A 25,970-nucleotide genomic window follows, 5' to 3' on the forward strand; every position below is an offset into this window, starting at 1 on the left:
TGTAACAATTTTATGCTGCAGGGCTTTGTTGAAATCAATAGATCAGCCCACAATGAGCAGAGCTTAAATGTTAGTTGTGTTCATGAACAGAGAGAGTCCAAGAGAGCCCTACCAAAAATAGACTGACTACAGGAATGCCATAGACTGCACCCCCTGAGAAGCAACATCTGAGGCTTAGTACTGTGTAGAATAGATACAATAAACTCTACTAAAATTATCCAAGCAGTCACTAAACACACAAGTAAATAAAAATAACTAATTGCTATAAGATCAAAACATTCATTTTTCAAAAAAAAAATAAAATTACCAAACATGCAAAGAAGCAGGAGAGTATGATCAAGGCAGTAGAAACAAAGCAGGCAATAGAACTTCCTATGAGAGCAACCAGATGTTGGATTTAAAAGAAGAAAACCTTGAAGCACTCGTAGTCAAAGAACAAAGCAGACCATGATTAAATAGATAATCAAGTTTTGATGACAAAATTGCCTCAAATAGAGAATATCAGTAAAGAGAAATTATGAAAGAGAAGCAAATAAAAGTCCCAGAGATAAAAAGCATAATAAATGAAATGGAAATTCATTAGACAGGCTCAATGTAGATTTGAATTGGCACAAGAAAGAATCAATGAACTTGGAAGACAGATCAATAGAGATGATATAATCCAAAGAAAAGAAGGAGAAAAAGGTGAAAAAAATGAACAGAGCCCATCACAAAAATTGGGACACTATTAAGTCCATTAACGTATGCATAATGTGAATACAGCAGAGGAAGAAAGAAAGGAGCAAAAAATATTCAAAGAAAATATTACTGAAAACTATCCATATTTTTGGAAAATAGTAACTTCATATCTCCAGGAAGCTCAACAAATAGAGTAAATGCAAAAAGATCCATAAGTAGACACATCATACTAAAAATACTGAAACAAAAAACAAGAAAAATCTTGGAAGCAGAAAGATAAAAAGGACTCATCATTTACAAGGGAACCACAGTAAAGTAAAAAGCTGACCTAGTGAAAACAATGGAATGCATAGGGGATGGAATAATATATCAAAGTGTTCAAGGGGAAAAAAAATCTGATAACAAAGTATTCTATATCCAATAAAGCCATCTTTATGAAAGGGCTAAAAAAATTTTAAAAAACCTGAGATAATCTGTCACTAACAGATCTGTCTTATGATAAATATTAAAGAAAATTCTTTAGGCTGAAAGCAAGTGATTTAAAAAATTTGATGAAAGTACAGAGACTGTCATATTTTTCTCTAAAAATGGATGTGACTATACATTGTTTACAAATTTCCATGTATACATACAAGTACATTAAAACTAAAAGAATATGAAAAGATTTTATCACACAAGCAACAATCGCAAGAAAGCTAGAGCAGCTACACTAATACCAGACAAAATAGATGTTAAGACAATAAACTGTACTGTGCATGAAAAGAGATATTTTCTAAGGGGAGAAGTTCAGTTCATCAGGAAGATATAATAATTATAAATGTATATATGCCTAATAACAGAACACCAAAATACATGCAGAAAAAAACCCCATAGAGGGTGAATAAAAAACTCAGCAATTCTAGCAGAGACCTCCATAAACTACTTTCAATAATAAATAATAAATAGAAGAACTAAGTAAAAGATCAACAAGGAAACAGAAGACAAAACTATAAACCAACTAGACTTATTATCTATAGAACACCACATCAACAATAGGTGAATACATATATATCCTAAGTGCACATGGAACATTCTCCAGGGTAGATTCTATACTAGGCCATAAAAGCAGACATCAACAAATTTAAAAGATGAAGTAATACAGACTGTTCTGACCCAGATGAAATAAAATTAGGAAAAAAACTTATATTTGGGAAATTCATAAATAAATAAATAAATAAATAAATAAATAATAGTAAATTCCAAAAATAAAACCATTTGTCTATAGTCAACCGACTATCAACAAGTGTGTCAACATCATTCAATAGGAAAAAATATAGTCTTTCAATAATAATTCTGAGATAATTGGAGAGTCACATATATAAAAATGAAGTTTGATCCTTGTCTCACACAACATGTAAAAATTAACTAAAAAATGGGCCAACAAGTTAACTGTTATGTGATAAAGTGTCAAAACTCTTAGAAGAAAACATAGAAACATATCTTCATGACCTTGGATTCGGCAATAGATTCTTAGACACCAAAAGCATAGCCCCCACCCCCCTTCCCAAAAATACACTGGACTTCATCAAATAAAAAGTTTTGCTCTTCAAAGAATAGTGTTCAGTTTTGGTAGTTTGTGGCTTTCCAGAAATGCGTCCATTTCTTCTAGATTACCTAATTTATTGGCATATAGCTGTTCATAATATGTTTTTAAAATCGTTTGTACTTCATTGGTGTTGGTAGTGATTTCTCCTTTCTCATTCATGATTTTTTTTTAAATTTTTATTTATTTATGATAGTCACACAGAGAGAGAGAGAGAGAGAGAGAGAGAGAGAGGCAGAGACACAGGCAGAGGGAGAAGCAGGCTCCCTGCACCGGGAGCCCGACGTGGGATTTGATCCTGGGTCTCCCTGGGCCAAAGGCAGGAGCCAAACCGCTGTGCCACACAAGGATCCCTCATTCATGATTTTATTAATTTGAGTTTTCTCTCTCTCTTCTTTTTAATAAGGCTGGCTAATGGTTTATCTATCTTATTAATTCTTTCAAAGAACCAACTCCTGGTTTTGTTGATCTGTTCCACAATTCTTCTGGTCTCGATTTCATTGAGTTCTGCTCGAATCTTTATTAACTCTCTTCTTCTGCTGGGTGTAGGATCTATTTGCTATTTTTTTCTCTAGCTCCTTTATGTGTAAGGTTAGCTTTTGTATTTGAGTTCTTTCCAGTTTTTGAATGGATGCTTGTATTGCAATGTATTTCCCCTTCAGGACTGCTTTTGCTGCATCCCAAAGAGTTTGAATGGTTGTATCTTCATTCTCATTAGTTTCCATGAATCTTTTTAATTCTTCTTTAATTTCCTGGTTGACCCTTTCATCTTTTAGCAGGATGGTTCAGAAAATGCAAATAAAACTCATAGAATGGAAGAAGATATTTGCAAACTATATGTTTGATAAAGTGACTTGTACCAAGAATTATTGCAACTCAATTTTTTTAATGGTCATAAGATATGAATAGACATCTCTTCAGGCCTATATAGAAATGTCCAATAAACGCATAAAGACATGCTTAATATTAATATAAAAGAAAAATGCAAATCGAAGTCATAATGATATACCACTATCATACCCACTAGGATGGCTAGATCTCAAAGTCAGAGAATAACACGCGTTGATAAGGATATGGAGAAACGGCTACTCTCACACATTGCAGTGGGAGTATAAATGGTGCAACTGCTTTGAAAACAGGAAGTTTCACAAATAAATAAACATAGACTTACCATATGATCTACCAATTCTACTTCTAGAGACTTAGCCCAAAGAGATAAAAACATATCCATGCAAAAGCTTCCACACAAATATTTATAATAGCATTGTTCATGTATTATTAATTGTGCTAAGAAGTGTAAACAACCCAAATATCGATCAACTGATAAAAGGATGGTCGAAATGTAGTATCTATGTATGTGTGTGTGTGTGTGTCTGTGTGTATATATATATATATATATATATATATATATATATATATAATAGGATATTATTGGAATGGAATATTGAATATAATGGAATACTATTACTATGGAATGTTATTCAACCATAAAAAGAAATGAAATACTAATGCATACAACACAATAAATCATGAAAAAGAGTTCTATGTGAAAGAAACCAAACAGAAAACAGTCACGGAAGACCACATACTATATTATTCCCTTTATATAAAATGTCTAGATTAGACATTTAAGTATATAGAGGCAGAAAAGATAGTGGTTACTTTGAGCCACAAGAGGGATGGGAGATAGTTGATGGATGGCTTATGGACATACTGGACACAGGATTTCTTTCTGAAGTGATGACAATGTTCTAAATTGGATTGTGGTGATGGTGTCAAATATACTTGAGTACACTAAAGTACACTGAATTGTATACTTTAAGTGGGTGATTTGTGTGATATATGAATTATTTCCAGATACAGCAGCTTAAAAAATGAACAGATGAAGAAAAAATAACAGCACACTTTTGCAATTTGAAAATGTATACTTGTATCTAAGTTTGGTAGGAGAACTAGAAAGACATAAATTCTAGTAGAATCAGTAAACTAAACCATTGCATGGGAATTACCACTAGCACGTGGAGACAGCAGCACTCAAAACTAAGTAGCGTCAGAACTCACCACCAAAAAAGTGACCAAAGATTTCAAGTGGAATGATTGTTCAGAGTTATACTGTGGAGTAAAAAGGATATCTAGAGTCAGAAGAGCTAAATTGTTTTAGATTCTCCCCCTCTTAAAGCCAAGGTGATCTTGTTCAAGGTACTTTTCTAAGCCACAATTCCTATTCTATATATTCTATATATTCTATTCCTATTCCTATAAAATTTGACAATTTCCTTAAGATTTTATTTATATTCGTAAGAGATACAAAGATAGAGGCAGAGACACAGGCATAGGGAGAAGCAGGCTCCCCGACGACCTCAGAATCATGACCAGAGCTAAAGGCAGACCTCAACCACTGAGGCACCCAGACATCTTCAAAAGTTGAAAAAATTTAAACTGCAATACACTAAATAGAAATGTGAAAGATGCATTAAATGTATAGAATAGAGTTGACTTCTAATGTCATGAACATATTTCAACAAATATTCATCCTGTAGAATTACTAACTTCACTGATCTTTTCTAAACCTCTCCACAGGATTGCTTCATCTTTAAAATTTTTGGTAACCATGCCAATAATGGTCTGCAGAGCCAATTTCATTCACACAATCTCCTTTTATTTCTTTTCCTTAGTGGGGAAATATACAACTATGGTTGCATTAACTTGTGGCATGCCTTAATTTCAAACAGAACAGAAAACTGAATTTCATTGTTATTGTTCCATTTATACTCACTTACCAACATAGGTGAACTTTTACCTTCATAACTTCCTGGGTATCAATATTTTTACTGCATAGGATTAACGTCTTCTTCCTGTTACTTTCAAAATTGTGATAGTAATTAAACATGTAAAATAATCATCAAAGAATGAAATACTTTGAAATAATTAGAAAGATTGACCAGAGAACCTAGGATTACATGGTAATTAATTGGAGCATGTGCATACTATAGTGGAGCCCCTCAGAGATGCTATTACAAGAATAAGATCATTGCCAAGCTAGACTAACAATAATGAAATTTTGTTATTATAATTAAAACACTCAAATGAAAATAGTTATTTTTCTATTATAATTAATTTTTCCAGTATATAAAAGCAGTCCAAAAATGCCAAAATGTATTCCCTATATCTTAAAAATTTGTTTCACTTTCAAAGTCCTATTACAAATTAAAATTTTAAATCTATTTTGATGCTATTAGAAAATTAAGTCATTCCAAAATATTTTGCACAACAATTTCCAAAAATTTAGAAAAATTTTAACCAAAGCCCATGTATTCTTTGCAGTGCACACATTGTTTGTGGAACAAAGATCTTGAACAGACTTGTTATTAAGTGGCTTTTTCATTAATTTTTAAAATATTTTTTAATTTATTCATGAGAGACACAGGGAGAGAGGCAGAGACATAGGCAGAGGGAGAAGCAGACTCCATGCAGGGAGCCCAATGTGGGACTCAATCCTGGGTCTCCAGGATCACGCCCTGGGCTGAAGGTGGTGCTAAACCACTGAGCCACCTGGACTGCCCATTTTTTCAAAGAATTTCACGCTGTGATCATGACCTGAGCAGAAGGCAGACACTTAACTGACTGAGTCACCCAGGTTCCCCAAATAATTGGCTTTTCCAGCTTTGCGACTGAGACTCAGAAAACTTTAACAATGCTACACAAATTAGAAAATAACATAGTAATAGATTTTGTTTAAAAAGCTTAAAGAAATATAATATTTCAAGTTACTTCCTTTACACTTTTGAGGGACATAGAGATTGCACTGTGTGAGTTTTTGTTTATGTAAGCTGATGCTGAGTATATGTAGATATTCATACACATGTTAACTTTTGTGATAAATACCCTAAACTATATGTAAAAAACTTCTCAAAGTTATCCAGTAAAGTAGAATAAAAATTTCAAGTAATTTCACTTAATCCTTCTTTTCCTGTCAAAAATGCTTTTCTAAAATTTATAAGAAAAACGTATATGAGTCCCCTCTACTCTCACATTGTCTTTAAGACTGAAATAGAATCAAAATCTAAAAAAAAAAAAAAAGAAGAAGAAGAAAAAGAAGAAAATTAGTGCTGTTGATAATCAGATATTCTCTATCAGCAATTTTTAGGCATTGAGGAATTTACTTAGCCTACATCATTAAATAATATCTTGACAGAACTTTCCTCAATTGCTTCCACTCTCAGAAAATAAAGATTGGTCATTATTATTCCATGTTCTTGTTGGTTTTCCATTTTTTAGATCAGCTTTTGTGATTCTGTTAAACACATATACACTAGAATTTTGGCCTCAGCGCATTCCAGAAGCAAGAAAGTCTCCTCATTTTTGGATAAATAAGAACTTATATTAATACACATTACCAAGTTTTTTTTAAGGTTTGCAAATATTCACTAAATCAATTGATACTTTGATATTTTTATTAATTTATGGCAGAACTTGAGAGACAAAGTGTTCATATTATATATCACCTATATGCCATGACAAAAGATTAAATTTTAAGAGCAATAGAAGCTACTTTAAACTTTAAAGTAGAAGAGTGACATGGGTGATGTACATTTAAAGAATAGTATGACACTGGGAAAAGATTAGAGCTAACAATTAGAAATATGGGCATTATAATAGTCTCAGTAAATGGTCGCAGTGGACTGGAATAGAGTCTAGTGAAATGCAGAGAGATAGAACAAGTCTAAATTGATGATGTATTAATATGAAAGGGAAGAGAAAAAATCTTAGTGTTGAGGCTTAAGCAAATGAGAGAATCACTGCATTCTATAGTCAGGAGGAAGTGATAAAATCAAATATATAGGGAAAAATCAAGACCTCTGTTGTTTCTGTGTTTCACATAATTAGATCTATGTTGTTGAATACAACAGCCATAAACCTCATTTGGCTACTGAGCACTCAAAATGTAGATAATAGTAGTGAAAAATACACAATGGATTATAAGAACATAATATTAAAATATATCATTAATAATTTTATATTGACTAATTTTAAATGATATTTTGGATATATTCATTATATAAATATTAAAGTGAGTTAACCCGAAATTTTATATAACTCTGGGATTCACATTACATTTCTATTGGAAAGAACTGGATTAGCCTATAAGCTAAAAATAATGGACAACTAAAAAAATTAAATTCATATTTTTATTTTATTAAACTTACCTACAACCTCATTTCTTCCTTTCATATGTCTAGACACACAAAGACTAAGTAAGGAGTCCTACCTATTAGGCCAATAAATTTATTTCTTGTAGAAAACAGTTTTCTAAGTTACAAAATATTTGTTAACATTTTTGCAGAGTGAATGTTCTTCATATGAAAACCAAAAGCATGGTGATATCTCTCATTCAAAAAATTAATAAGATAAAACTCCATTAACTCATTTTTAAAAATAATGATGCTGTTAAACATTATTTTGTTCTTTTAAAATTTAAATATTTTTTTCTAATTTCCCTTACTTTGTAAAAAAAGACAAAATTTTAAGAATTTAGAGTTTAATGTGGAGGATAAATTGTATATGCTATGTAATTATGCACTTAAAAATACTACTTGAAATATGGACATATACATACATGCTCATACACGATAGAAAGCATCCAAAGAGAACAAGTCAGCAGTCTGGGAGAAGAAAATATTTGTGTATTACTTTATTACAATATTTGAGCATAGGGACTGTCAAATTTATATGCTGGTGATATGATTAAACAGTAAAAGACATATTTGATTTTTTACTTGCTATTTTGCAGGAAAGACATCTAGAAATAGAGGAAGACCAGCTGAGTGAAATTTAAAGGAGACTGAGTTGGGAAACCTTGATTCTAACCCTGGTTCAGTCAATGACAAGCCCAAGAAGCATTGGGTGAATAACTTAGTTTCTCTTTTATTTGTCTCTCTTACAAAATAAGATGTTCCTATGAATAGTTTCTAAGCTTCCTTCTCATTTCATTCCTTTTTGAGAATTACACCTTTCATTGTAAAGTAGTTCAATATAACAAGCTACATGTCCATAACTATAGCTAAAGTGGTAAGACTATGTAATACTTCCAGGTTGAGCTATTATAATTCTAAAATATTTTCACTAGTGGAAATGGCTCTTTGATGTTTGCCTTCTTATTTTCTATTATAAGATAACATGTATGTAAACTATGTTTTTGATTGGCAAGGCATTTATATCATTTCTGAAACATAATGAATTTAGTGTTTATACCAAAAACCAAAATATTGGCTTTTTCCCTTGGTTCAATTTTTTCCTATTTTCTCACTTTAAGGAAAAATGTAGAACACAGGCTTATGTTTCACATGCAGACTCTGCCACCAAGTTTATTGCTTTGTTTGATCTGTAATGGTTTTTAAACTTTCTAAAGGTAAGGCAGATATATAATTCAGAGCAAAGGAAGGAACATAGGTATAATCTCCAATAAAAATTATTTTCTATATATTTTAGCTTCATAAAGTAATTTCAAAGTAGGGACAGAAAATATTTGCTCATATTTGCTTTATCAAAACATAAAATCATGGTCATAGAACTGAAAAGCTGGAAAATTCAAGCAGCTGTAGACACACATGTGCAAATTGAATCCTTAGAAACAATTTTCAAAAAATAAGCACTGTCTTACAAATACAGAGCTATAAGTAGAAACAAATGAACTAGAGGGGCATCCAATATTACTTTCAAATAAAGAGCAGAGCTTTTCTTTTTTAATGCACTGGATTTGAGGTTTTGAGCATGTTTTCTCAAAAAAGACAAGGGAAATTCCATCTTAGTTCCACTTGGCTATGGAGCACCTTCCCCATTACACTACCTCCTACCTGAGCTCTGTGTTTTCAGCATTCTTTCCTTAATCCCTCTTTTACATGTCTGTCAGATTAAACTGTAGGAAACATCACTTTGAACATTTTAGCACCCTAACCATAACAGCTTCAATAAGCTCTTTTGGTTACACATATCTTGGTAATCAACGTCTTCTACAATCATGCCGGTGCCTTCCTTTCTTTACCAATATATCAAGAAAAAAAGCTATCTATCAAGAAAGAAACTATAGTATGCTTCATTTTATTTTGTTGTTGTTGTTGTTGTTTTGTTTTGTTTTGTTTTGTTTTGTTTTGTTTTACTTTACACCCCTTTCTTTAAAGGCATAGACAAAAGATAGGAGAAGTGATGCCAGGAAAGGACAAACTTCAGATCATGGTGCCAAAATAAGCCCATGAAACAAAATGCAGGATTGAAAGGAAAACAAAGTTCACAAGGTGTATACATTCAAACCATAAAGATGAAGAGACAAATCTCATGGTTGAGGTGCAGCCCTAGCAAGAGGGTCCAAAAGAGACATTATGAAACAGAGAGTCAAGAGAAGTTCCTAAGCCACCAGAATGCAGCAGGTACATTTCATAGAGTTCCTCCTGGTAGAATGTATATGGGGAATTTTTTTAAAGTTACCACAGGGATCTAAGCCTTTAGTTGTGATAAGTGAAGAAAAACAACAAAACATGATAGAAAGAGACAGATAAATAGAAGAAGAGAGAGAGGGAATAATGGAGAAAGAAAGAAGGGAGGCAAGAAGAAAGGAAGGAAGGAAAGAAGAAAGGAAGGAGGGTGGGGAGGAAGGAAGAAAGAAGGAAGAGGGAGAGGGCAGGAGGGAAAGCAGAAGGAAAAAAGATGAGAATTTCCCCAGCCCTCTTGCCCAGAACAGAGCATTTCTGTCTCAAAGATGGCTATGATGTAGATTACAGGCTTAAGCATTTAAATACACTTTTTAAATGCTTGGTTCTTCAGAATTGTAAGAACATTACAGCTGGATGAAAGATAATTTTTCATCATCTTCTTAGATGTCAAATTCCTTTGAGCAGTTTGGAACATTCAAAAAGTATATTGACAGATCAGCAAAAATGAAAGGGCATTTTCATCACCTTGAGAAATGGTGATCAAAGGAAATGTGCCAACCAATTAAAACATGATCAATGCCTCTATTTCCTTTCTTTTCTGTCATAAACTGTGGCTAAGAAGAATTAAGTTATTATTTTTCTCAAAGTCTGCTTCATCTTGATAATGTCATATAAAAAAGCAATTTGAATCACAAGAGTTTAAATATACCATGTGGTAAATTACATTGATACAATTTTATGAAGGCAGTATTAATCATATTTGAAATACATGACAGTCTGTCTATTAGTTGTTTTAGCTTAAAGCAAAGCAACTATAATCAGTAGGCTTAAAATGCTTTTGTACTTTTGTAGAAAGCTATATAAAAACAAAATTAGTATGAGTTACCAGTGGAAGAAATCAAGTCTTTATCTTTTTAGGTAAAGCCAACTATGATAAAATCTATTTTATTCTACAGTGTACTCACTTCCTTATCTTGAGAAGACTGGCTTGGTAATTTGGATATATAAAAATGGGAGTATATTTTATCTATATGCTACACAGCATGTAAGCATGTATACATTTAGAATTTTGATTTATAGCTTCTAGATAGCATGGGGAGACACATATAGGTCTGGCACACACTCAAGTGTCAAAATATTAGGAGCCTGGACACATCCACAATTTTACATTCCATAGCCATTGATTAAAAACTGTCAAAACCTCACTGAGAAGATAAAAATCCAAACGAGACTCCCAAGGACAAAAGTCTTAAAGTTATAGTCTGTGTGCATGTTTGCTTCTTCCATTTCACCTTAGAGGCATTTGCTATTCTCTTCCCATTTGCGGTGACTACACAATCCTTCCTGGACCCCCTCTGAACCACAAACCTGGTAGCTCTTACCATGCGTTACTCACACTACTGAAACTAGAAATGAGCTATGCCTTCCCCCTGAGATAGTACCAAATTAGTCCCCTAACAAACAATCCAGCATACTTGAAATAAGGCATGTCTCACATGTAATCCATATACCAACTTTAAAGCCTAAGGAAGAGGAATCAGGAGTAGGAAGACCTTTACAGGAGTCCATGGGATGGATGGATCAATGTCAAGAGAATAATTTGATTTCTCTTTTCCTGGCTTCAATTATGTTTCAAATGAAATAGAAAGTGAGGGACATCAACAGGATGAAGTTGGAAGAAGAGATATTAGATTTGAAAGACAGATAAAAATGGTGAGAAACGGTTGGCTAAAGAGAAACAGAGCATAAAAGTGTGAATGGCCTAGGGATTTACAGTGAAGCTGCCTGGAGGCATTAAGGGAACTCAGTTCATGATTATAAACTTAAGTACAGTTTAATCATTGTGAGTTTTCTCTCAGTCATTTCAGCAGCAGAGTATTAAATTATTTACAGTCAGAAAAACAGTGCATGTAGGTGTGGGTGTGGTTATGTTTTTCATGAGGAGGATGGGTAGAATAGAATGAAGAGACAATTTAAAATTATTCTCCACCTTTTCTATTATAGTGCCACAGCTTTCCTCCAGCATTAACAATTTATTCCCTTCATCTAAGGCATACATTTTATATTTATTTGTTTTGTAGTCAGCTAATTTATATGCTTTTATAATTAAAGTAGTAATTATATAAATTATTTGGAAGGCATCTTTGCTCTAAAAATTAGTTATTTAAATACAAAGTAAAAAATTCAGGAAGTATGAAAATTGGAGTAAAAACAGACAAAAAGATACTAACAGTGCTACAGAGTTATGGTCTTAACAATGAATCTTTGTTAAAAAAATATTCATAGACATGCTTAAGGGAAAAAAATAGAAATTGCCAAGAGCACTATAAAGAAAGATTTGCCTACCAACAGAAATTCACTAGTAGTTACATTGCTTGAGTGATAAAGGCATGCTTGGGTTGACTCCCTATGTTTTACCTTCTAACACAGACTAGCATATTGAGCCCCAAAGAAGGAAAGACCTGCAGTTTCCTAGATGGAAAGTAGCAGAATGGATGGGCAACCATGGCTGCAGAAATGCCCAAGAGAAAAAGCTCCATATGCCAACGCAAAGATATAAAGACAAATTACCCAACTAAACTGTCACAAAGGGGAAGTCTATCTCCTCTTAAAGATACTTTAACAAAGACAGTAAATGTTACAATAATTCTAACTATATTTCTGAAAGGAATAAAGCAGTATATTCAAGGACAGTACATTGTATGTTGTTTAAACCAATACAAATAGTCTTCACTTACCATTGTGGTTGCTCCTATTATTGTTGATAAATCTATAAACATATTTCATTATATAAATACATAAAAAAACTGAAAATGCTTATAATCATCTTAAAATAGGTATTTAATTCAATAAAAATCAAGTACTAGTATTTTTGTGGAAAAGTGTCACACTTCATCATAATGCTATCTGTTTTAAAATGGTCACTAACACCTTAGGAAAAAACAGTAGAAGTTTTGAATCTATTAAAAAATGTTTATATTATTGGTTTATTCTAGAATGTCTAGGCTATCCAATAAGAGAAAAAATAGAATTATTAAAATTGATAGGTCAAAGAGCCTACAAGGATATTCAGATTATATATATATATATAATACCTTAGAATATATATATATATATTACCTTAAAAAGTCATAGTTATGCAGAAATTTTAATAAATTTAAAAAGTTTTAATAAAGCAAACTGTTACTTACTTTTAAAATTTTTTTTAAATTTTTATTTATTTATGATAGTCACAGAGAGAGAGAGAGAGAGAGAGAGAGGCAGAGACACAGGAAGAGGGAGAAGCAGGCTCCATGCACCGGGAGCCCGATGTGGGACTCGATCCCAGGTCTCCAGGATCGTGCCCTGGGCCAAAGGCAGGCGCCAAACCGCTGCGCCACCCAGGGATCCCTGTTACTTACTTTTAATTTGTTTTTGCTATGCTTCTATTTTGGATCTACAGTAACCCCAGACAAGGATCTCCCATATTAAGACAAACTTTTACCCCATGTATTAGATTCTACTTAGTTTTACATAACTAATATTCTGAAATGCTGTTCAATTCTCTTGTACCTAATATTTTTTGCATATTGATTTATGAGAAGTGTTCTTCACTAGATTTTATTGTAGCTATCTTTTTCTTACATGAGTAATTATGGTCTAAAATATGCCCTAGGTTGTGCTATATAAATTTTAAATAGTTTGTGCATTTTGTAATAACCTGTTTTCTAAAACTTTGCATGAAATAAGTGAAACCATCTAATTCTGGAGTTTCATTAATGGATAATACCTTTTTAACTGCTTCCAATTCCTTCCATCCTTATTTAAAATTTTCTATTTCATAAGATTTATTTATATTCTAGTTCATAAAGTTTTTGCAATATATTGCAGAGGTTTTGGAAAAAAGTATAAAAGCAAATAAACTTTTAAAAAATCACTATAACGCACAAAGAACAAATAGCAACTGTGAACATTTCGGTGTCTATAAAACCTCCCGTGTCTCATCATTCTCCATTTGTTCAACATCCCTTTGTCTTTGTAGTTTATCTTTCTTGCTTTCCATTTCACCCTTTCCCCTGGCTGGCTTTCCAAACAACTTTTATGGAGCTGGTTTCACTTTGCAGTGAGAGAGACTATCAATTATACCACAGTTTTCTTCTGGAAATCGAAATGGATCATTTAAAACTCTTTGTTCTAAGTCTTTTTGATACCGATCTCTTCACCTTCTCAATTTCTATAGTACTTTAGTACACCACCATTTAATGTCTGTGTTTTCTCATATTTGAACAGGGCAAAATAAATGTAGGTGAAGCACTGCCAAAAAAAGGTACACGACTTAAACTTTGACTTCCCTCTGTCCATATAACAGCCTTGCTATAGTCACAGATATTTTCTATTGTGAAAATGAAGCAATTTATAAAAATCAAATCCCCGATTGCAGAATGACAAACTGACCAAATCACTGCTTTATTAACAACTTGCTTCTATTACCCCTTGTGGAATTAATAAAATTTTATCTTTGGCAAAATGAAATGTTTTTACTAGATTTCCTCCATGTTTTATAATCCAGATAGTTCCTCCTTTCACAGTTCTGCTAAACCAAAAATTTGGTTTCTCCAGGGGTCAGTAGTGAGGCTTTGGCAGAGCACTGGGGATCCTGTTGGGGCTAAGTTTCATTCCCTTGGTATATACCAATGCATGCACATAAAAACTGCTTATCTATCACAGGCTACAAAGAAGTAAGATTACATACATCTCTGGCCCTAATAAGGGCTATTTGGCCTCTAGGAAGAGACTCTCTGACTCATTTTTATTCCTTTCTTTAGCATATATAAACTGTATTTCCACATGGTCAAGTCATTCTCACTGGAGAACTTCATTAGGCCTAAAGTTCAAAGTTGCTTGGTTACATATTCTATTGTGTATTACAGTCTCCTGTGTGTGTCTTTTCCTCAGATATCCAAAGGGGAAAGGGAGCTGAATGAGAACATAAAAATATGTCAAGATATCTTAGTCCAAGCTTTATTATTATTTCTATATAAGTCCTTCTTTTTATACGGCTTGCATTTCCAAAGATTTTGAAATATATTCAGGCTAACATAAGTGTACAAAGATGATTATTAAATATTGTAAATCAAGAACTTTTATCAAGTAACCAATTTAACCTGGTATTTATAAAAATTTGCAAAAGAATACTGTGTGGCTATTGAAACTGATTTTTATTTCTTGACATGTTTCAAGTGTTACTTGGTTACACAGAGGAATAAAAATGAAGGAAACTGCTTTTCACCTTTTTTCTAATATGTGTGTAAGGCTGATGCAATTAACATATCTTTATTCTCAGGTTCAAAAGGCATATACATTTTTATTGTCATAGACATAGAGATAAATAATGCCACAAATCACCCCATTTTCCTCATTCTTCACCTTCAAGAATGTAAGGTAAAATTATCTTAAGGTTTTGTATTGCACACATTACATCTTGATTACATATATTGAAATAATATTTTGAAATTACTGCATTGAATAAATGTATTATTAAAATTATCTGTTCTTTTAGTTCTGAATGTGATCACTAACGAAATTTAAGCTGCATATGTGCCTTCAACTTGTGGCTCGCAGTATATTTCTAATGGATATCTCTGTCCCAGATTATGTGTATGATAGAGTAGATATTTAGAGATTTATACATATAGATAGCAAAATATATACTTATGTACAGTTGTCAATATATTCATTTTGCCACAGTATATTTTAACATCCTCTGACTTAGACTTCAGTAGAACTAATACCATTCTCCTTATTCTGAGCTTAGATTTGTGAAGTTTCTTATGTTCTCCCAGATACCCTGACTTCCATTTATTCCAGGCCTTGCTGCACAACATGAAATCTTAACTTCTGATACCACCTTGGTGTTCTTTTTACAGGTTCTTAAATTGTGAGGAAAACTGAATATGTGAGAGACTCAGAATCCTAACTCATGAGTAAGAGTTAAATCTTAGAATACTCAAAAATTTACTTTCAAAGAAAATGCATTTTAATAACAGCATATATCACTATTTTATAGATAAAATTCCTGGGTACCTGGATGAAACATTTCCTCTCCAATAATTAAAATTGTATAATAAATGTGAAATATGTTTTCTTCATAATACCTGAGTGCCCTTCATAAAAATGTTTTACTTATTACCTTATAAATATTCTCTCTGTATCACAGAGGCCTTAGTTTAAGGAAGGCAACTTCTTTTAGCAATATTAAGATATTGACTCTGGAATCAGTCAGGGAATGAAAAATGAAGTTATGCATATTTTATCTACTCAGTGAGGATTTGGGGCTGCCTCTGAGAATAAGAGAGAAAATTAATAACTCCCCACCCTCCTTCACAAGGATATTTATGAGAACAAAATTATATCAAAACATATGGGAAAGCATTTAGAAAGTATAACAGGATATAAAACGTAGAGCATTTTATGATTGTTTTTATGAGTGATAATTATTTAAACTTTAGAAGAAACATTCATTTGACTTTTGTGAGTTTAACACTTCTTTTAAGCCCTGAGGACCAATTCCCTTTTTACTTCAAAAAAAATCTATTTTACATTAATAATAGAATATATATTTTCTTATTTTTTTAACTTTTCAAGAATTCTACCTTATGTTGAACAGTATTTAGCCTTGACCACCTTTCCTAAACAGTCTGTGCCAAAGGGACTCTTAAATGCTATTCCTCCCAGCAAAATAAATAATGTATAGAATACAGTTTCTTTCAGAGCTGTACAAAAAAGAGAAGATAGGGCAGAAAAGGAGAAATAAGAGGGATATTTATCCTTTTTCTTATTGCCAGTATATATATAATCCTTTAAAATATTAGTTTTATATTATTTATTCCCAAAGTCTTTAGAATGATTATTTTTCAAACTAAGCTAAAGAAAGAAAGAGAAAGAAAGAAGAAAGAAGAAAGAAAGAAAGAAAGAAGAAAGAAAGAAAGAAAGAAAGAAAGAAAGAAAGAAAGAAAGAAAGAAAAGAAAGAGAGATAAGGAAGGAAAGAGAGAGAGAAAGAAGGAAAGAAAAGAGGGAGGAATAAAGGGGCGAGGGGGCATGGGTGGCTCAGTCAGTTAAGCGTCTTCCTTCAGCTTGGGTTATGATCCCATGCTTTTTGTTTTGTTTTGTTTTTGTTTTTTAAAGATTTTATTTATTTATTTATTCATGAGAGACAGAGAGAGAGAGAGAGAGAGAGAGAGGCAGAGACACAGGCAGAGGGAGAAGCAGGTTCCATGCAGAGAGCCTGATGTGGGACTCTATCCTGGGACTCCAGGATCATGCCCTGGGCTGAAGGCAGGAGCTAAACTGCTGAGCCACCCAAGGATCCCTGTGATCTCATGCTTTAAGAAAGAAAAAGCAGAAAATAGAAAACCCTCCTGTTGCCAGGCCTCCTGCCACTAGTCAGCTTCCTGTAGGGATCAAGCCCAGAGTAGGAGCTCAGCAGGGAGCCGACTTCTTCTTCTCCCCTGCTTCTGTGCTCTCTCTCTCATAATTAAATAATCTTAATCTTTAAAAAATAAACTTAAAAAAATTAAAGAAAGAAAGGAAAGAAGAAGGAAGGAAGGAAAGAAGGAAGGAAGGAAAAGAAAAAAAGAAAAGAAAGAAAGAAAAAGAAAGAAAGATAGAAAGAAAGAAAGAAAGAAAGAAAGAAAGAAAAAAGAAAGAAAGAATAGAAAGAAAAAGAAGAAAAGGAAGGAAGGAAGGAAGGAAGGAAGGAAGGAAGGGAAGAAAGAAAGAAGGGAAGAAAGAAAGAAAGAAGAAAGAAAGAAAGAAGAAAGAGAAAGAAAGAAAGAAGAAAGAAAGAAGAAGAAAGAAAGAAAGAAAAAGAGGAAAGAAAGAAAGAAAGAAAGAATTTTTTTCTTATTTAAGAATAATAAGATAATAATAATAAGAAAGAATATTTTTCTTATTTTGATGAAGAAAGAAAGAAGAAAGAAAGAAAGAAGAAAGAAAGAAAGAAAGAAAGAAAGAAAGAAATTTTTTTCTTATTTAAGAATAATAAGATAATAATAAGAAGAAAAAAGAATATTTTTCTTATTTTGATGAAGTCCCAATAGTTCATTTTTGCTTTTGTTTCTCTTGCCTTCATGGATGTATCTTGCTAGAAGTTACTGTGGCCACATTAAAAAGGGTGTTGCCTGTGTTCTCCTCTAGGATTTTGATGGAATCTTGTCTCACATTTAGACCTTTCATCCATTTTGAGTTTATCTTTGTGTATGGGGCAAGAGAGTGGTCTAGTTTCATTCTTCTGCATGTGGATGTCCAATTTTCCCAGCACCATTTATTGAAGAGACTGTCTTTTTTTCCAGTGGATAGTCTTTCCTCCCTTTGTCAACAAAACTAAAAGACAACCTACAGAATGGGAGAAGATATTTGCAAATGACATATCAGATAAAGGGCTAGTTTCCAAGATCTATAAAGAACTTATTAAACTCAACAGCACAGAAACAAACAATCCAATCATGAAATGGGCAAAAGACATGAAGAGAAATCTCACAGAGGAAGACATAGACATGGCCAACAAGCACATGAGAAAATGCTCTGCATCACTGGCCATCAGGGAAATACAAATCAAAACCACAATGAGATACCACCTCACAGTGAGAATGGGGAAAATTAACAAGGCAGGAAACAACAAATGTTAGAGAGGATGTGGAGAAAGGGGAACCCTCCTGCACTGTTGGTGGGAATGTGAACTGGTGCAGCCACTCTGGAAAACTGTGTGGAGGTTCCTCAAAGAGATAAAAATAGACCTGCCCTACGATCCAGCAATTGCACTGCTGGGGATTTACCCCAAAGATACAGATGCAATGAAACGCCGGGACACCTGCACCCCGATATTTCTAGCAGCAATGTCCACAATAGCCAAACTGTGGAAGGAGCCTCAGTGTCCATCGAAAGATGAATGGATAAAGAAGCTGTGGTCTATGTATACAATGGAATATTACTCAGCCATTAGAAACGACAAATACCCACCATTTGCTTCAACATGGATGGAGCTGGAGGGTATTATGCTGAGTGAAGTGAGTCAGTTGGAGAAGGAAAAACATTATATGGTCTCATTCATTTGGGGAATATAAAAAATAGTGAAAAGGAATAAAGGGGAAAGGAGAAAAATGGGTGGGAAATATCAGAAAGGGAGACAGAATATGAAAGACTCCTAACTCTGGGAAACAAACTAGGGGGGCAGAAAGGGAGGTGGGTGGGGCGTGACTGGGTGATGGGCACTGCAGGGGGCACTTGATGGGATGAGCACTGGGTGTTATTCTATATGTTGACAAATTGAACACCAATAAAACATAAATTTATTTAAAAAAAAGGAAGAGAAAGAAAAAGAAAGAAAGAAAGAAAGAAAGAAAGAAAGAAAGAAAGAAAGAAAGAAAGAAAGAAAGAAAGAAAGAAAGAAAAAGAAAGAAAGAAAGAAAGAAAGAAAGAGAGAGAGAGAGGGAGGGAGGGAGGGAGGGAGGGAGGGAGGAAGGAAGGAAGGAAGGAAGGAAGGAAGGAAGGAAGGAAGGAAGGAAGAATTTGGTCAAGGAGATGAGGAAGAGGAGGAAGGGGAACAGGAGGCAGTTAAGAAGGAAAGGAGAAAGGGAGGGAGGAGGGGAAATTAGGCCCTGGATCGAAGTAGTACCTAGCAAGGACCAAACAACTGCATTTTCAGCTGTAAAATTAATTACATTAATTTTGATTTTTTTAAATTTTTATTTATTTATGATAGTCACAGAGAGAGAGAGAGAGAAAGAGAGAGAGGCAGAGACACAGGCAGAGGGAGAAGCAGGCTCCATGCACCGGGAGCCCGATGTGGGATTCGATCCCGGGTCTCCAGGATCGTGCCCTGGGCCAAAGGCAGACGCTAAACTGCTGCGCCACCCAGGGTTCCCTAATTACATTAATTTTGAAAGAGTTTCTAGTTTCTAATTTGGAGATTGAAACACACTTTGGGGAAATATTTTTACTTTGTTCTGGGACAGACAATGGTAGGACAGATCTTTAAAGCATTAGGACTTATAACGAGACCTACTCATCTTTGTCCTTGTTGCAGCTGTGAAGAGTGAGGTAAACCAAGTACTTCAGATTATAATGCTACCTTTTTTTTTCTAATAAGAACAATTTATAATTAGGTAGAGTACTGTGCTCCCTGAAAATGTATTTTTCCTCATCAATTGGTCACATGGATAAAAATTATTGTTTCTTTTATGCTACATTGCCCCATACATGAGATGTAAGGCTTGAAAGTGGCTCAAGAAGGGATGATGGGCTCAGGCTCAGGCTAGAGCTGGCTTCTACAGAAACTACATTCAGTGACTGTGGCCACTTGGGCTCTGTATTGAATTTCTTTTTATGCAGTGACTTCAGTAAGAGCTAAAAACTTAGTTGGATTATGGTATTGTTGTTTTCTTTTTTTTTAAGTTTTTTTTTTTTAAGATTTTATTTTTTTATTTATTCATGAGAGACACAGAGCGAGAGAGAGAGAGAGGCAGAGACACAGGCAGAGGGGAGAAGCAGGCCCCATGCAGGGAGCCCGATGTGGGACTCGATCCCGGGTCCCCAGGATCACACCCCGGGCAGCAGGCAGCACTAAACCACTGTGCCACTGGGGCTGCCCGGTATTTTTGTTTTTACTGTTTTTTGTCACCAGACCACAGCATCAGTGCCCAGTCGAGTGGCATAGCAACAAGGTCCTCTGTAGCAGAGGCTGAACAAAAAGGTCAAAAAAGAAACGTCTAAAGAATCAGTTCTGTAGCATATATAATCTGGTGATTAATTTGCCCTCACAACAGTCAAATGTACAAAAGAATATTGAAAACTTTTTTTGTCCTTTCTCTGTCATTCTCCTGAGCCTCCACCCTGTTCAGTAACAAACATACCTAGACTCGCCAATGAACGGTATCTCATTTACTTCTAATGAGTCTTATTTCATCTTAAATATTTTTTCCATCCAAGTCCATCTCCTCATGACTGAAACACTCCTTTTGATGACTTTGATCTAGATGTTTTTCAGAGTTAAGTTCTCCCCTCCAACTGACCACCAACCTCTCCAGGATTCTCCTATTTTGAATGGTGGCTCTGTGGGTGAGGGTCTTTTTGTTTTTTCATTATAATGGTAAAAAGTGATGATCGTATGCTGGGACTGAATATTACCTGCATATGCCAGCCTGCTGGTCTCTTCAGTGTGGAGCAGATCGTTTCTTGGACTGGTGAGGATTTTAGTGCAGCTGATTCATTTGGCCTTTGAGCATAAACTTCTGGCACTGGACACTGGAATTTATTCTGTCATATTGTGACTTATGGAAGGCCCAACAACCAGACCTAAGTGGGATAGAAATAGCCCATAATGTCTATTATTTTTTTACTCAATCCGGTCTGTTGTATTTACTACGGAATGGCTTAAGCTTGTTTATTTGCTTAAGAACAACTGGGTATATTAGCTGCTAAACTGAAAAAGGGGCTTGGGGTAAATATTCCCATAGCAAGATATCCTTTGTTTGGGTACTTATTTATTTTTGCATTTGTTTAACCTCTGTCATTCTGCTTCTTTCCAGATCTATTCCTTCCTTCCTTCCCTTAAACACACACACACACACACACACACATACACCTGTGATAGCAGGGACTTATTTTATTCACAGCTATATTTTTACACTTAGAAATTTGCCCAATACAGCAGTGCCAAGGTGGCTCAGTAGTTGAGCATCTGCCCTTGGCTCAGGTCATCATCCTGGGGTCCTGGGATGAAGTCCTGCATCAGGCTCCCATGAGGAGTCTGCTTCTGCCTCTGCCTGTGTCTCTGTCTCTCTCCCTGTGTCTGCATGAATAAATAAATAAAATATTTTTAAAAATTGCCTGAAACATAGTGAACAGTCAATAAATATTTGTTACACTTATGTATGCATCAACACATGAATTTTTATTTATATAAGCCAAAAAGTTCAGTGAGAAATGGTTTAATTGATAAATAAACATTTATGGCCTTCATATCCAAAATGCAGCCTGTGGACTAGTAGCATCCACATCAGTTCATAAGTTGTTAATAATGCATTATCCTGTGTCTCACCCCTGATCTTAAGAAAGTAAAATCTGCATTTCATCAAATTGCCTAAGTGCTTCATATTGCACCTGACAGTTTGAAACACCCAATCTTTTGTTAAGGAATCCTAAATATTGCCATACTCTCACCTGCACTAAGGCAGGACTCATTAATTAATCAAAGTAACCTTTCCACTGAATCTCATGTCAAAACTCAAAACCCTTTAACTGTCCAACTCCACCTAGCTATGATTGATTAATAAAAGTTGACATATGGAGAATTACAGATTTGTAAAGGTTAATTTAACAAAGTTGGTTTTATCCTTTCAATTGGAGGAATTAGTAAAACTATGGCAGTTGAAAAATTTAAAGGCAAATGTCAATTAATGAAGGAGTATTTATTTTAATCTTTTATTTAGAATTAAAGATTAGCTCTAAATTAAGCCTTTTAGAAGATAAAAACTTAGTGACTCTTAATGAATTTACAATTTTATACATAAACTGAAATGGAAAAATAAACATAAATGCAAGGATTAGAAAATGAATAATTCTGTAATACTAATCAATTTAATAAGTATGGAAACTAATATTTTGAAGTCATAAAATATAACTGGCCTTAGGAATTATTGAAATTACTTGCTGCAAATACACATAGGAACTTACCAAAAATAATACTCTAATTTTAAGAATAATAAAATTAATGCTCAAAGAGCATAAACTCTTTAGCCAAGAAGCTAAGGGATAAAATGGTGATTTGGACAATTTGTGACTCATCTCCATATAAAGGCCCATAAAAATATTCAAATAAATAGAAAAGTAAGAATGATGAGTACCATCCAAGGAAGAGGGGTTAACATCTCTTGTGTTGGTTGCTCATCAGCCCTTCCTTCACGGAACTGTGTTTATGCAATCCCACTTCTCCTCTTCTAAAATTTTCCTTGGATGCTTACCCTATGAAACAAGGGCTGAAACTGTGACCAAAGGTAGGTCAATTAGATCCCCTTATCTGCACATCTGAAACCATCTGAGTCTTGAGGCAGGGCTCAGGCACTGGGAGGCTGTTGGAACTGAGTCCTCTGTTGGCAGCTCTGATAAAGTTTCATGAATTCATGTTTCCGAAATCTCCAGATGGGTTTGAACACAGTGCGAAATTTTAACTTGTCCTTTGATGACAGTGAGACAGTCAGTGTACTTTCAGTAGCATACTTTATTTTTCTTCAGTTAACTAGGTTTGGTTTTTGTTGCTTACAAATGAAGAAATCTATTTGATAAGGAAACTGATAAAGAAAGAGGGATTCAAGCAAAGGAACGGAGGTAATTGTGGGAGAATTGCAATGAACTTCTAGAAAAAAAAATTGGGTGAAATACAGCAAGATTTGTGTATACATGTATACTCTGTGTGGGGCAGCATCATGTGGGATGTATTAGAAAACAGATATTCAAAGAATTACCAACATAGTCACTGGGAATGAAGACCAGGGGTAATGGGTCAATAAGGGAATAGGTCAATTTAAAGATGATTAATAATGCCAATTATGAAATATTACTTTTTGCTTCCCCTTTTCCATTTTACGTTTATTCCTTTAGAATAAGAACTGCAGTATTTTTCTGATAAATGGCCACCAAAGACTATATATACCTGCTCAGCTAGGTATGAACATGTTCCTGAGGTCTAGTCAATGGGATGGGATTTAAGCAAACGCATTTTTGAAATTTCTGGATCATGCCATTAAAGCAAAGAGGCAAGTTCTTCTGCCAACCTTTCCACTGACTAGAAAATAGGCCTGGTGAATGGAGCAATGATTTTAGGCCACAATATGGAATCTATGGGTTTAGGATGTCAGAGCTGCACTGAGAAATATTCATAGCAACCTGGGCTACTTATATTTGGACTGTACTGTGAGAGAACATTATAATTCTATCTTGTTCAGGAACTGCTATTTTGGCTTTTGCTATGAAACCTGATCATTATCCTTCCTATTACACGAATGGAAGTTGTTCATAGCAACATTGAAAGTGAGAAAGTGACAAGCACAGACTTGAAATTCTTGCCTCAAGGTATTGAATAAAACACAAGGATTTTAAGCACTAAGGTTTAGTGCTTAAACTTGTATAGAACATTTTACTAAATATTGAACTCAGCAACTGATTTCACACAAGTGAGAAAATACAACAACAGTTAATACAGAGCATTTCAAGGTGTTTTTTTTTTAGTAACCTAGGATATTTACAGTGAAAGATCAGGATCTTAACAGTAATAGTGGTATTCCTGAGAACTCAGAGATTCCAAATAATCTTAAACCCCAAAACTTACAAAAAAATTTCTCCTCACTAAATCTCCTTTGCCTGAGGAAGCTTTCCAAAAAACAAAAACAAACAAACCAAAAAAACAAAACAAAACAAAACAAAACAAAAAACCCAAAACTACAACTAAAAACTAGAAAAAGAGTAATTTTTTCATGTACTCTCACTGTTTTCTTATTTAAAAAGTAATTTTGAACTCAACATGCACTAATGGTAAAATTCAGAGACTAGCCAAAGTAAATATTACATCCGAAAGTTTCTCAAATAAATTAAGAAAAAAATATGTTAGATAAAAATCTGGAATCATTTGTGGGAATGGAAAGAGAATGGGCATGACAAAAGTTATATTAAAGTTGTTATATATAGCTCAATTTATTGACATGAGCAAATCTTACCAAGAGGCTGAATTCGACATTGTATATATAGCACTTAGTATTTCTGACTGCCGAACTAGTCATTCTGATTTGGATGTATAATAGGTTTTGTAAACTTAACAGGTTCAAAACAAAATTTTGATTTCCACATGTATCTCTTTAACCACAAATTCCTTCCCCAGGCTTCCCCATTTCTATAATCGGTACCAGTGTTCATTAACTTGCCAATGCATAAAACCATACAGTTATCATTTATTTCCATATTCCCCCTTTATCCACATTCAATCCTTAATCATATCAACTGGATCTTCCAAATATGTTGAGAGTCTGACCACATATTACAACTTCTACTTTGACTTCCCTAATCTAAGCCACAACACTACTTACCTAGAGGTTCACATTCTCTAAACATACATATGATCTCTACAGACTGTAAGTCAGGCTCTCTCATCCTCTGACTTTAGTTGGATTTGGTCACAGAGAGGCCTCATCATGAGATTGAAGGGAAATAGAAAAGAGAATGAAGAACAGAGGTTTCTTTGGTTTGATACTTCTTTATTTGCTAGTGTAAACTTCAGATGCTATTAATTTCCCTCTAAATACTGCTTTATCCACAGCCCATACATCTCTGTCTTTTTTCAGTTTTAATTAAAATCAAAATATTTTAAAACTGCTGTTTTCCTAATGGATCATGAGAGTTCAAGAAAATTACCCTTTAGAAATATTTAAATGTATAAAAAACATTTCATATATTTACTTTTTTTTTTTTACCATTTTCATAATTCTTCTTTTCTTTGTATAGATCCAAGTTTCTCTCTGTTATCACATTCCTTGCCTTAAGAGATTCTTTATCATTTCTTATAGCACAAGTTTGCTGGAAGTAAATTCCCTAAAATTTTGTTTAAATATGTCCATATTCATTTCTGATCAATACTTTTACTGTGCATTAAAGTCTGTGTTGATAGGATTTTTTTGTTTGCTTTTTATTCCCAGTACTTTAGATATTACACCATTGTTTATGTTTTTCAGAGCTTCTGATAAGTAGTGTGCTATAATCACTATTATTGTCCCTCTACAGATAATATCTTTTTCTCTGACTTCCTTCAAGAATTTCCTTTATTTTTCAATCATAATAGTTTTTTTTTTCAATCATAATAGTTTAAATATGATGTGTCTACATATGCTGTATTTGACATTTATTATGCTTGAAGTGAATTGAGATTCTTGAATATATGTTCTGAGGCTTTTATTATTCGATGGAAGTCATAGTAAAAGTCCTACTGTGGTGGTTCCAACATGAGACATTTGAGTTTGTGTATTTTGGTTGTTTTATTATCTATAGCATCTTTTTTCTTGCTATTGTGTGTATCTCATAATTTTTGAAGGAATGCTGGACATCATGTATAGAAGAACAGAGACTGAGGAAAATAGTAATTACATCTGGAAATGGGTATGCCTCTCCTGTCATCTTTAGTTTAGCAAATGAGCTACAATAATCAGGAAATGAATTGGGTACAAATTTTGTTTTTACTATAGTCAACCTTATATTACTACAA

The sequence above is a fragment of the Vulpes vulpes genome, chromosome 8 (genome assembly GCF_048418805.1).
Source record: "Vulpes vulpes isolate BD-2025 chromosome 8, VulVul3, whole genome shotgun sequence".
NCBI lineage: Eukaryota > Metazoa > Chordata > Mammalia > Carnivora > Canidae > Vulpes > Vulpes vulpes.